Raw genomic sequence first — 13,203 nt, forward strand, 5'->3', positions numbered from 1 at the left:
CATGGGGGCTTTTTGAATCGGCGCGGAGAGAGAGATCTGTTGGAAGGGACGATCGGGCTAATTAGCAAAAGCCACGGTGCGTCTCCTCCCTCCTTAGCCATTAGGGAAGGCAGAGCCGGGGACCAGAGTTGAACATGCAGGGAAAGCGGTGGAATAAGCTAAAAGGCGGACCTGTCAATAAACGATGGAAGATTTTTAAGGACGTGCGGTTTTAGATCCGCCAGGTCCATCAGGTCCACGTTTTACCCCTTCCTCGAAACACCTCTCACCGCAGATCTAAAAGACGGCTACTGCAAAATAGTTTCATGAGTGGCAACCCTTCTGGAAGATAGCGGGAAAGGGGGAGAAGAAGAGAAGAGGGAGGGAAGATAAAAGAGAGTAACTTGGAGAAAGAACAAAGCGAAAGAAAGATAACAGATTTGGAGGGAAGAGAAAAAGAAGGTGAGAGAGAGACAAAGAGAACAAAGAAAGGGAAAGAAGCATGGAGAAAGGAAACATTAACAGTGAAATCTAAGTAAAGGAAGAAAAGGAGATGGAAAACAAGGAAAAACAGAGACCAGGGTAAACAAATATTAAGACGGAGGCATAAAGAAGAGAAAGACAATGAGAACAGCCTGGAAGACCAGCCAACAAAAAGAGAAAGCTGGGGTAGAACAAAGGAAAAACAGAATGGCAGTGAGCAAGCACAGAGGCATGCAAGAGGGAGAGAGAATCCAAAATCTCCCAATCCTGTGTTTACGCATGTAGCCAATCCACCAGTAACCACATTATCCCCTTACGTAACCCCCTGGGCAGCAGTATTGCACAAACAGAGGAGGACCCTCTGCAGATCACAGAGGTCACGCAGCGAGATCCCATTACCGAGAAGCCACCATCGAAAAGAGATAATTAGTTTGCTTTCCCGGAGGCCCAATGATTCTCTCTCACTGGGCTCGCCCTCTGAGCAGCTCTGATGATTACATTTCAGGTCATATTCGTGTCCCCAGATAGGTTGCCCTATTAATGAAACTTCTATGGTGGTATCCCATGGAAACCAGAACAACTAAGACCTTCAGGTCCATTTCAGCACATAGACGTTTTTAGGGGTGGGCTGCAGGTGAGAAGAGGAGACCACTAGGCAGTGGCGTACCTAGGGTATGTGGCACCCGGGGCCCATCATTTTTTGACACCCCCCCCCCCCCCCTCATTTAATTTTTTTTTTTTTTTTTTTTTTTTTTGCAATAACCATGAAATGGAATAAATGGTCAGAATAGAAACAGGCAGTGAAAATTTTCTTTTTTTTTTTTTTTTTTTCAAAGTATTTTTATTGAGAATGGCAAAAGGTCCAGACAAGCAACCATGGTCTGTACAGAAACTTATACATTATCAAAAAGAACACAGAATGAGAGTAACAGCAACAACAAGCATGAACAAGCCTCTCCCAAGAGAAAATTGCCAATGAGAGGCATAGCAATACACAACAAAAGGCCAAAACTTGGGGCAAGCAAACAAATCCCACCCCAGAACCCACAAGAATAATAAGCCGGACTAGACCCTCAGCCATATTTTATAATGAAAAAAAACCCCCACAAGCAACAACACCCAGACCGCTCACCAGACACACCAATCCGCACAACAAGCACCCAAGAAACACCCAGCCACCACCCAGACAAAACTACCAGACACACCTACCCCACCAAGCCCAGACCCAACCCCCCCTCCCCAGAGAGTGCAAGCGCAAAGTGGACCGTGAAAAGGGCAGCTGCAGAAGTGGAAAGCCCCAGATAAGTAGGTTAGCTAAAGAAAGCCCACAGATAGAAGAAATCAGGATAACAGAAGTTCCAACAAATGCTCCCACAGAAAATTTTCTTTTATTGAACCTCATTTATGTAACCATTATTCCAAACATAACATAACATAAATTATGTCTGAATTGTCATGACATCAGAAGTACATATGGAGTAGTTGCAGGTGATGCTTGGGACAGTTCTGATTATGTTAGTTTGGTTTTATGTGTTTTTTTAATAGAAGGGTTTTTATTTCTTTTTTTAAGGTTTTGTAGTTTGTGGTAGAGGTCAATAGGTTGTAGAGTTGGGGGTCAAGTGTTGCAGCTCGAATGGCTAGGAGGTTGTCGAACAGTTTTTTTCTTTTGACGTTTTTGGTTGGAGGGTGTGTGAATGGTGCGTGAGTTCTCCTATGTCTGTTTGAAGTGGATTGAATTATTTAGCTGAAGAAATTAGTTACCCCCCCCCATTCCACACACATTAATTCTCTTCCATTTTTGTTCCCATTATAAAAAAACACTGATAAGTTCCCAGGAAAAAAATACATTAAAATAAGAAGTGAAAACAAAGGCCCCTACAGATGAGAACATAACATAAGAATAGCCTAACTGGGTCACACCAATGGTCCATCATGCCCAGTAGCCCATTCTCATGGTAGCCAATAGTGCTGCCTGATTCAGAGAAAAATATTTCATTCGATCCGATTCACCCTGTTGAATCGATTTTTCGATTAGATTCACTGTTAATGACACCGCTTTTTAAGTTTAAACAAAGTATAACAATAAATTTCACAACAACAATAAATTTCACAAAGTACTTAAAAAAAAAAAAAATCACATTTTTCCATTAAAGCAGTTCTGGAGACATTTGCTTGAACAGTCTTTTTTCCCAGTCCATAAGCAAGCAATATGAAAAAGATTTCCTTAATTATCTACTCAAACATTTTTGCTATTTACTTTCATTGTACCTAGACTATTATTCAGTAGAAAAAATTTAGTTTGTTCAATCAAGCAGAACATTCACTCATAGAAGTCCAATGTCCACACAGGATTTGATTGAACAAACAAATTTTTTCTACTGAATAATAGTTTAGGTATACTGAATAGCAAAAATGTTAAAGCCACACAGAAAAGCAGTAAAAGTCAATAGGTTCTCCAAGTGGGAACAACTGAGTGCACCAATCCAGGGCAAGCAGACGCTTCCCCCATGTCTTAATAACAGACAATGGACTTTTCCTCCAGGAATTTGTCCAAACCTTTCTTAAAACCAGCTACGCTATCTACTTTTAACATAACTTCTGGCCACTTCATTTTTAAGCTTAGATCTTTCCTTCCAAACAGAGACCTTGCTAGATGTCAAATACAGCACAAGGTAACTTCACATGGACTTAACTGTGCAGGAAATGAATCTCCTCATACACCCACCATATAGTGCAAAAATGTGCAAAGGTCTGTTTTTTTCTTTCGATCACTACATAGCCTAATGCCACACAAGCAGCGCTGTTACAAACATATTCTGAAGGTCAATGCTAAGGTTGACAAAGTTTCCTTCCTTGGACCAGAAGGAGATACTGACAAACCACTGGAAGAGATTCTAAAACAACTACCCAGAAATAACACCCAAAGACCCACTCAGTGTGTGAACCAGTTGAGTGGAGTGGACTAACTGGGGGTGGAAATGGGCCCAGAGTTTGCTCAGCAGAATTTCCCAGACTACCTCTTCCTCTCAACACACTGACATGCTACCACCACCACCAACACTAGGAACACCTCACCGAGTATGCCAGCAATGCTTATAAACTTTATAAAACACATTATTATATTTTCTTATAAAGCATATATTTTAACTGAACTCAGCCTTGCCATTCACAAAAATAGAAAAGTTCCCATTTCAAGCTGTCTCATGTACACTTTTCAAATCTAACATATTGTAATCACAAAACAGAAAATAAAATTATTTTTTCTACCTTTTGTTCTCTGATCAATATTCAAATCTTGTTGGTCCCAGGCTCTTGTTGTCTTGCTTGCCAGGGTCTCCTTTCTCCGTGCTAACCATCCGTCTGCCATCTCTGTTCTCCCCTTCCGTTTCCCTTCCCTCTCCCGGAGATCTGGCATCTTTCCTTTTTTTTGTCTCCATCCACAGATTCACCTTTTCTCAACTCCCCACCACCCCAGGATCCACCATCTCTCCCTTTCTGTTCCCAACTATCCTCCTATCCAGTATCTCTATCCCCCCTCCACACCATCCCCTGTTTCCAAGTTCTCTCCCTTTCTGTTCCTTCCCTCCCTAAATCCCATTATGCACCCTCTCTCTCCCACTCCTCTGTTTTTAGACCCATTCTTTCTAACCCCCAAAGTCTGGCATATGCACGTATCTTTGAACCCCCCCTTCCCTCTCTCCCTCTGTGTACTTTTACACCAGGACCCCCCTCCCCCGAAGGTCTGTCCCCCCTCCGAAGGGCTACACCCCACCCCTGAAGACCTGCACCCCCCGAAGGACTTTACCTCCCACCCGAAGGTCTGTCCCCCTCTGAAGGCCTAAACCCCACCCCTGAAGGCCTGCACCCTCCCCGAAGGATTGTACCCCCCACCCGAAGGTCTGTCCCTCCCTGAAGGCCTGCACCCATCCCGAAGGCCTGCACCCACCCCGAATGCCTGCACCCACCCCGAAGGCCTGCACCCACCCCGAAGGCCTGCACCCCCGAAGGCCTGTCCCCCCCCCTTGAAGGCCTGACCCCCCCTTGAAGGCCTGCCTGCTTGTCCCCCCTTGAAGGCCTATCCCCCCTTAAAGGTCTGCCTGTCCCACCCCCTTGTAGGCCTGTCCCCCCTTAAAGGTCTGCCTGTCCCACCCCCTTGTAGGCCTGTCCCCCCCTTGAAGGCCTGACCCCCCCTTGAAGGCCTGCCTGCTTGTCCCCCCTTGAAGGCCTGTCCCCCCCCTTGAAGGTTGGCACCCCCCCAAAGGCCTGCACCCCCTTGTAGGCCTGTCCCCCCCTTGAAGGCCTGCCTGCTTGTCCCCCCTTGAAGGCCTGTCCCCCCCCCTTGAAGGCCTGCACCCCCCCCTTGAAGGTTGGCACCCCCCCAAAGGCCTGCCCCCCCTTGAAGGTCGGCCCCCCCCCTGAAGGCATGCACCCCCCCTGAAGGCCTGTCCCCCCTTGAAGGCCTGTCCCCCCCCTTGTAGGCCTGCACCCCCTTGTAGGCCTGTCCCCCCCCCTTGTAGGCCTGTCCCCCCCTTGAAGGCCTGCCTGCCTGTCCCCCCCTTGAAGGCCTGCACCCCCTTGAAGGTCTGCACCCCCCCCCCGAAGACCTGCACCCCCCCTTGAAGGCCTGCCTGCCTGCCTGTCACCCCCCTCCCCCTTGAAAGTCTGCCTGCCCGCCCGCCCGCCCCACCCTGAAGGCCTGATGCCCCGACCCACCCCGAAGGACCATTCGCCCCCCTGGCCTCCCCGCACTACCTATGAAGCAGCCGCAGCAGGATCGCGACGTCAGCTATATTTGCGCTACTTAGGAGCTGCTTCCTGCGTCGCGGTCCCGCCCCCTCCTCTGACGTCAGAGGAGGGACGGGACCGCGGCGCAGGAAGCAGCGCCCAAGCAGCTGAGGGATTGCTGACGTCGCGATCCTGCTGCGGGCTGCTTCATAGGTGTGCTGGAAGGTCAGTGGGGCGAGCGGTCCTTCGGGCGTGGGGGGGGGCCTGAGCGGCAAGGCCGGGAACACCCCCTCAGGGCTGGTACCCGGGCGGCCCGCCCCCCCCGCCCCCCCCTAGGTACGCCACTGCACCGAACCAAACTGATAGAAGGAGAATGAGCTTCTTCAGGGATCTGACCCAGTTCTAATACCTCTCCGTCTCCGTGCCGACCGACCCCCTCAAGGACCGACCCTTGGAAACATGTTTTCAGGCTTGGAATCCAGTTAAAAGGCAATAGACGCTCTGTCTATACCTGGGACCAAACTGAAAGAAATTTGTCCAGCCCTGGCAAGTTCAAACCCAACTCAAACCAAATTCTGCACTCCTGGGGAAGGGGGAGGTTTTGCTTCTGAGAAAGTGCTCCTTAGTACATCAGAATCTCTGTCTGCTTCTTGGCACCAGCACTGGAGAAATAATGAGACGCCCTACTTTCTTTCTGCATGTGAAGCCATCTGGAGGGGGGGGGGTGTGTGTTTGTGAGTACCAGAAGGCACTGCGAGGAAGGAACGGGGTATATTAGTAGATCTGTGTGTGATGGAGGGCACTAGGGCCAGCAGGAGTGAGGTACATAGTTAGAGCTGTAGAGGGGGGGGGGGGGGAAGGAGGGTGTCCCTATTGCAAGGGAGGAGTGAGGTTTTCCCTCGCCTTTTCTTCAGTCCTAAAGTTCACATTTTCTGGCTTTGGCTGCCTTCAGCAGTCATGCGACCGGGTAACAAAGCCCCCCTGACCCTGCACGCTGTCTGATTCGGCTGCTGTTGAACAGTTTGCGTGCCGGAACCCTTCTCAGGCTGAGTGGAATTTGGGTTATGAGCTGCAGGGAGTGGTTGTGAATTTCTCCGTGAGAACCTTGTGCATCCTCCTCCAGCTTGAGTTCCGATCCTCCCCGAGGCTGACGTATTTCCTGTTGCCTCAGCTTTCAACAGCAATCTGACCTGGAGGAGGGTGCACAAGGCCTGGGAATGCATTTATCTGAGTTTGGGGTTTAGGTTTCTGCCACTTGGTGCTGAATGTAAGACGCGCGCACGAGGACGCGCACGCGTAGACGTCCGCACGTAGACGCCCGCACTAGACGTCCCCACGTAGACGTCCGCACTAGACGTCCGCTACTAGACGTCCCCACGTAGACGTCCCCACGTAGACGTCCGCACTAGACGTCCCCACGTAGACGTCCGCACTAGACGTCTAGTGCGGGCGTCTAGTGCGGACGTCTACGTGGGGACGTCTAGTGGGGACGTCTAGTGCGGGCGTCTACGTGGGGACGTCTAGTGGGGACGTCTAGTGCGGGCGTCTAGTGCGGACGTCTAGTGCGGACGTCTAGTGGGGACGTCTATTGCGGACGTCTAGTGGGGACGTCTAGTGCGGACGTCTATTGCGGACGTCTAGTGGGGACGTCTATTGCGGACGTCTAGTGGGGACGTCTAGTGCGGACGTCTAGTGGGGACGTCTAGTGCGGGCGTCTAGTGCGGGCGTCTAGTGGGGACGTCTATTGCGGACGTCTAGTGGGGACGTCTATTGCGGACGTCTAGTGGGGACGTCTAGTGCGGGCGTCTAGTGGGGACGTCTAGTGCGGGCGTCTAGTGCGGACGTCTATTGCGGACGTCTAGTGCGGACGTCTACGTGGGGACGTCTAGTGCGGGCGTCTAGTGCGGACTCAAGCTGGAGGAGGATGCACAAGGTTCTCACGGAGAAATTCACAACCACTCCCTGCAGCTCATAACCCAAATTCCACTCAGCCTGAGAAGGGTTCCGGCACGCAAACTGTTCAACAGCAGCCGAATCAGACAGCGTGCAGGGTCAGGGGGGCTTTGTTACCCGGTCGCATGACTGCTGAAGGCAGCCAAAGCCAGAAAATGTGAACTTTAGGACTGAAGAAAAGGCGAGGGAAAACCTCACTCCTCCCTTGCAATAGGGACACCCTCCTTCTCCCCCCCCCCCCCCTCTACAGCTCTAACTATGTACCTCACTCCTGCTGGCCCTAGTGCCCTCCATCACACACAGATCTACTAATATACCCCGTTCCTTCCTCGCAGTGCCTTCTGGTACTCACAAACACCCCCCCCCTCCAGATGGCTTCACATGCAGAAAGAAAGTAGGGCGTCTCATTATTTCTCCAGTGCTGGTGCCAAGAAGCAGACAGAGATTCTGATGTACTAAGGAGCACTTTCTCAGAAGCAAAACCTCCCCCTTCCCCAGGAGTGCAGAATTTGGTTTGAGTTGGGTTTGAACTTGCCAGGGCTGGACAAATTTCTTTCAGTTTGGTCCCAGGTATAGACAGAGCGTCTATTGCCTTTTAACTGGATTCCAAGCCTGAAAACATGTTTCCAAGGGTCGGTCCTTGAGGGGGTCGGTCGGCACGGAGACGGAGAGGTATTAGAACTGGGTCAGATCCCCGACCCACCCCGAAGGACCATTCGCCCCCCTGGCCTCCCCGCACTACCTATGAAGCAGCCGCAGCAGGATCGCGACGTCAGCTATATTTGCGCTACTTAGGAGCTGCTTCCTGCGTCGCGGTCCCGCCCCCTCCTCTGACGTCAGAGGAAGCAGCGCCCAAGCAGCTGAGGGATTGCTGACGTCGCGATCCTGCTGCGGGCTGCTTCATAGGTGTGCTGGAAGGTCAGTGGGGCGAGCGGTCCTTCGGGCGTGGGGGGGGACTGAGCGGCAAGGCCGGGAACACCCCCTCAGGGCTGGTACCCGGGGCGGCCCTCCCCCCCCGCCCCCCCCCCCTAGGTACGCCACTGCCACTAGGGAAATCAGAGCAACTGAAACAGAGAATTCATCAACACCCTGGCCAGATCCCAGAGGCTGACTCATCCTGCTTGACCATGGAGAACCCAATGTGCTCTTGAGTCAAGCCAACTCCCGGTGACCACGCAATGTGGGACCTCTCACCCTAGTGGTTTCCTTGGAAGATACAGGAGTGGATTGCCATTGCCTTCTCCTAAAGGGAGAAGGGGCAGAGACTAGACTGCCAATGCTACCAGAACCTGGCCCAACATTAGATCCAAGGCATGGAGGGTAAGGGACTTGCCCAAGGCCCATTAAGCTACTCTTCTATTCTATGACCATAGCCAATGCAATGTTTTCTGAAAGATTTTGCTATGGGCAACAGAGAAGAAATCCAAAAGAGAACTTTTCCTCCCATAAGCGAGGGAGCCACCAATATGTCATGCCTTATTTTGAAATAGCTCAAGGTGAGTTCTAGTTAGTATTTTCCCCTATTCCAGTGTCCCACAAACTTTGTCGAGCCACGGCACACTAAACCTGGTGGCCACGGTTTGAGGCATCTAGAAGTGCGCGGACGTCACCGTGGTGACATCACATGCGTGCGTGACATCACGTTGATGACTGCACATGCATGAAGGCCCTCCAGACCGGCCCTGAGCCGCCAGTGGGGGGCGTCAGCAGGGAAGAAGGCCAGAAAGAAGGAGAGGCGCTGGCACCGGCTGATTGCCTACAGGACGTGCTTCTCGCTGCATGCATCGGTGCTTCTCTTCCTTCTCAGTGTGTCGCGGCACACCTGAAATCTCAAGAGGAACACTAGTGTGCCGTGGCACACAGTTTGCGATACACTGCTCTATTCAGAGGGCTTCAGTCTACAAATGGTAGCTTTATAACTGGACACATGCAGTTACGTGTGTCTCATGTGTAACTGCCGAGACAATTCACACCTACATAGAATAGTGCATCATGCTCTATTCTGTGATGATGGGCGTTAGTGCCTTAGCATGTAAGTGCTAGATTGTACGTGGATGTGTCTTTAACTTATAGAACAGTATAAATCAATGGTCTTCACTAATCTTTAAGTCGGAGCCACTTTGTACGAGCTGAAGGAGAGCCTCCTTCCCTAATGTGGGTCCAACCTACTTCCCTACCCTGTGGAGCAGATGGTCTCCTTACTCTGGGGACTATGATTCCTTATGCAGGCTCTCAAGCCAAAACAGAATTCATGTCGTGTCAAGCCACTGTTGTTAACTGCAAGTCTGCCCAGTACTGCCCCTTAGTTCCTTCAATATATATCCATTATTTTCTGATTAGAAATCCTTGTGTTCATCCCACGCGTGTTTGAACTCTGTCACCGTTTTCTTCTCCACCACCTCCCTCGGAAGCACATTCCAGGCATCCACCACCCTCTCCGTAAAGAAGAATTTCTTAACATTACTCTTGAGTCTACCACCCCTCAAACACAGATTATGCCCTCTGGTTTTTACCATTTTCCTTTCTCTGGAAATGATTTTGCTCTACATTAATACCTTTGAAGTATTTGAATGTCTGAATCGTATCCCCTTCCTGCCCCTCCTTTCCTCCAGGGTATACATATTCAGGGCTTCCAGATTCTCCTCATACGTCTTTTGGCAAACAGAGAAGAAACTAAGTGGATGGTTCCTCTGTGCCTTATACTACGGGATATGGCCTTCTGAAGTGGGAGGCTCCCAGCCAACGCAGGAGACTTGGCAGATCTGGTTATGGCTGGCTTTATTGTGTCGGTATTTAGTTCACATCTTTCGCTGATAGTTCATGGCAAGTCACATTGAGGTGCTGTCCCCAGAGAGCTTACGATCATGAATTAGCACTGTAATGTTTGTTACTGTGCACTAACATACATTAATGGAAATTAACACAAGCCTTGCTATTCTCAATGGAGCTTGTTTTCGAGCAGGTTCCATTACAGCACATTAGTAAATCTGGTGCTAAGTCTGTGTCTGAGCTAATGGAGAATGGAGTGACTTGACCAAGGTCAGAAGCATCAAGGAGATTTGAATCTGGCTTCCCTGGGTCTTGGGCCTCCAGCTCATACCGCTAGCCTACGCCTCCTGACTGAAGCTTCACTTATAAGGGTCAAACATTATTTTCTGTTGGGGAGAATCCCAGAACATATAACAACTTCAACAATGCACACTTTATCATAGAATTTTAACAACTAACCAACATTATTTGGAACGCTCATATAAGCTATAGAACTTTGATCATTCATGGCTCGTCACAAATTTGTAATAGGTCATTAAGTAATTCAAAAGATCTTTTTGCATTTAAAACTAGCAATAATAATTTCGGCTAGATCCATAACTCAATTAATTTTTAGCATTAGGAGCATACAGAATGCTTATCTTAAAAAGTCAGGGGACCAGCTGCCAGCTTTTATAATTAACTGGACCTCCAGAATGACGAGAGGTCAAAGTCACGTGAAGTAAGCCACCTCCGATGGTCTCAAAAATTCTCGGATACAGCGTGCATTGATAAGCTGTTATATGTGCTGAGATTATTTGGGTAGATCCTGACTGAAGATTCACAGCTCTATAGACCTATAGCCTATTTAGTGGAGGGACGTTTAGGAGGGAAGTTATCAACAAGCACCATAAATTGTGCTATTTTATTTATAGCATTTAAATACCACTTATAACCTAAGTGGTGTACATTCAGGTACCCAAGTGTTTTTCCCTCACACCCTATCTAATGTACCTGGATCAATGAAGGATTAAGTGACTTGCCCAGGGTCACAAGGAGCAGTGTGGAATTTGAACCCACAACCGCAGGGTGCTGAGGCAGTGGCTCTAACCACTGCACCACACACCCACCCGGGGTCCCATTTTATGCAATAAAACCCTGTGCTAAAATATCATGACTTGTGGTTAAATAACTTTTCTTAACGTAGCCTGTGCGGATAACATCCCTGCTAAGTGTGAAGAGTTTCAGATAACCAGAGGAGACTGTGATGTCATAATGCCCAAGAGCCAGCCTCATCAGTGATGTCACAATGGCTTGATTGTCCTATACTTGGCTCACTTTTATTATGTAGAGCACTGAGTTCAATTTCATTTCTTGTTTCTTTAATTAAGGGTGACATTATCAATATAGGCTACTGATAACCTGGGTTACTAGTAACTAGGTCTCATTGTACATGACTTGTAGTAAAATAACCTTTCTTAACAATAGCCCACATTGATAATTTCCCCCCTTAATATGCTACTTCTAACCAGTGGCATAGCGATGGTGAGAAGCGTCCCTCTCCCCCCCCTCCGCTCCTTCCCCGACTCCCTTCCGTTCCCCCGTACCTCTAGTTGTTCACTGCCATGAGTAACAATGTCGACATATTCCTCATGACCCCATCGGCTCTCCCTCTGACATCACTTCCTATACACTACAAAAGAGGCGTATATGTGCGCATTTGCCGGTAAAAGCAACACCATAAAAAGAATGGGGGGGGGGTGGGGAAGGGGGAAAGGTAGGGAGGGTTGAAATAGGTCAAATGGATATATATTTTGGAGAAATGATAGAAATATGTATGGTAATATAATTGTGAATTTAATCGTAATGCATATGTTTGTTTTATATTATTGTATATTTACTTGTTTCCTTCAATAAAATGTTATAACATAAAAGCAACACCATAAGCGGCATGTCAATCATAGGCGTGAGAGAGCTACTGGATGAAGGGACGTGAGGGGAGATGCAGCATTGGCTTTCTCCCCCTCCCAAACTACTATAATTCAAGTAAATCTTGTAATTTGTTTTTAATGTCAAATTTTATCACGAACCACAGCCAAAAACTCATACTGCACGTGCTCAAGAAGTGTATTTTTGTCCACCACCACCACCCCTAAAAAAAAAGACTATAATTTATTTGAAATGTAGTTTTTAGTTGTTTTTTTTTTCATGAACCACAGTCAAAACACATGCCATCGATGTGCTTTTCACAGTACCCGCACCCCCGGACCAGTCACTGATTTTTGGTCGCAATAAGCTGACGCCATGCTTGGAAAATCACTCGGCGATGTTGAAGAATCCACCAGAGTGCTTGTTTAAATACCGACGAGCCCATTTGCATGGCAGAAACCGAGACTGCCAGGAAGCTCGGAAAAGACCACGGTAAGCCGTTTTGAGAATCTGCCGATTAAATACAGGCTGGAACCGGTTTAGCGACCGCATTAAAGGCAACCTTAAGTTTTGAGACTCTGGCCCTAAAGGGTTTACTGAAAGATTAAGTTGGTTTCCTTCACTGAGCTGCACAATTTGAGAGGGTGGGAATCTTAGAAAGAGAGCCAGGCGCCAACCCTTCTACACTCCAGCACAGAGCACAGCAGCAAAGCACGATCAGCCATAGAAATAAATTTGCGATTAGTCAAGCAATTAAATTAAATACAGTGAGACAGTGTGTAGAATTAAATTTTAAAAAATGTAAAAAAAAAAAATCCAAACCAGTTTTACATTCAATAAGAATGGAAATTACTAGCCCCAACGGTCACGTGCCGGAGGATAAAGAAATAATCACAATTGTACAGGAGTACGTTATAGGCGTAACAGTGCTACACCACCAACAGGGGGCAATCTAGAGCAGTAGTTTTAAACCCAGTCCTCAGAGACCACCTGGCCAGTTGGGTTTTCAAAATATCCACAATGAATATGCATGAGACAGATTTACATGTCTGTAGGGTTACCATATGGCTCCAGAAAAAGGAGGACGGATCGAGACATCTGGGTTTTACTTCCATTGTTTTGACAATGTCTCAATCCGTCCTCCTTTTTCTGGAGCCATACGGTAGCCTGACGTGTCTGCTACCTTCATCACATGCAAATCTCTTTCATACATATTTATAAGGAATATCCTGAAAACCAAACTGGCTTGGCGGACAGGACAGTTTTGAGAGTCACTCTTTCAGAGCAGTGCTTATCAGTCATTTTATAGATTGCCAGTAAAAAAAATTGTGTGATACTCCCCCGGCAGGTGCAGAATAACGATGCATATGTTGCAAGCCACCCAGG

The 13,203-nt window shown here is 48.4% G+C and overlaps 1 protein-coding gene across 1 annotated transcript in view; it reads right to left on the reverse strand.

The window, feature by feature from the left end:
* NKAIN1 (sodium/potassium transporting ATPase interacting 1) overlaps positions 1-13,203 on the reverse strand; it is a 262,439-nt gene that overhangs the window by 163,925 nt on the left and 85,311 nt on the right. The window lies entirely within an intron of this gene.

Source organism: Geotrypetes seraphini, chromosome 8 (genome assembly GCF_902459505.1).
Source record: "Geotrypetes seraphini chromosome 8, aGeoSer1.1, whole genome shotgun sequence".
Lineage (NCBI taxonomy): Eukaryota > Metazoa > Chordata > Amphibia > Gymnophiona > Dermophiidae > Geotrypetes > Geotrypetes seraphini.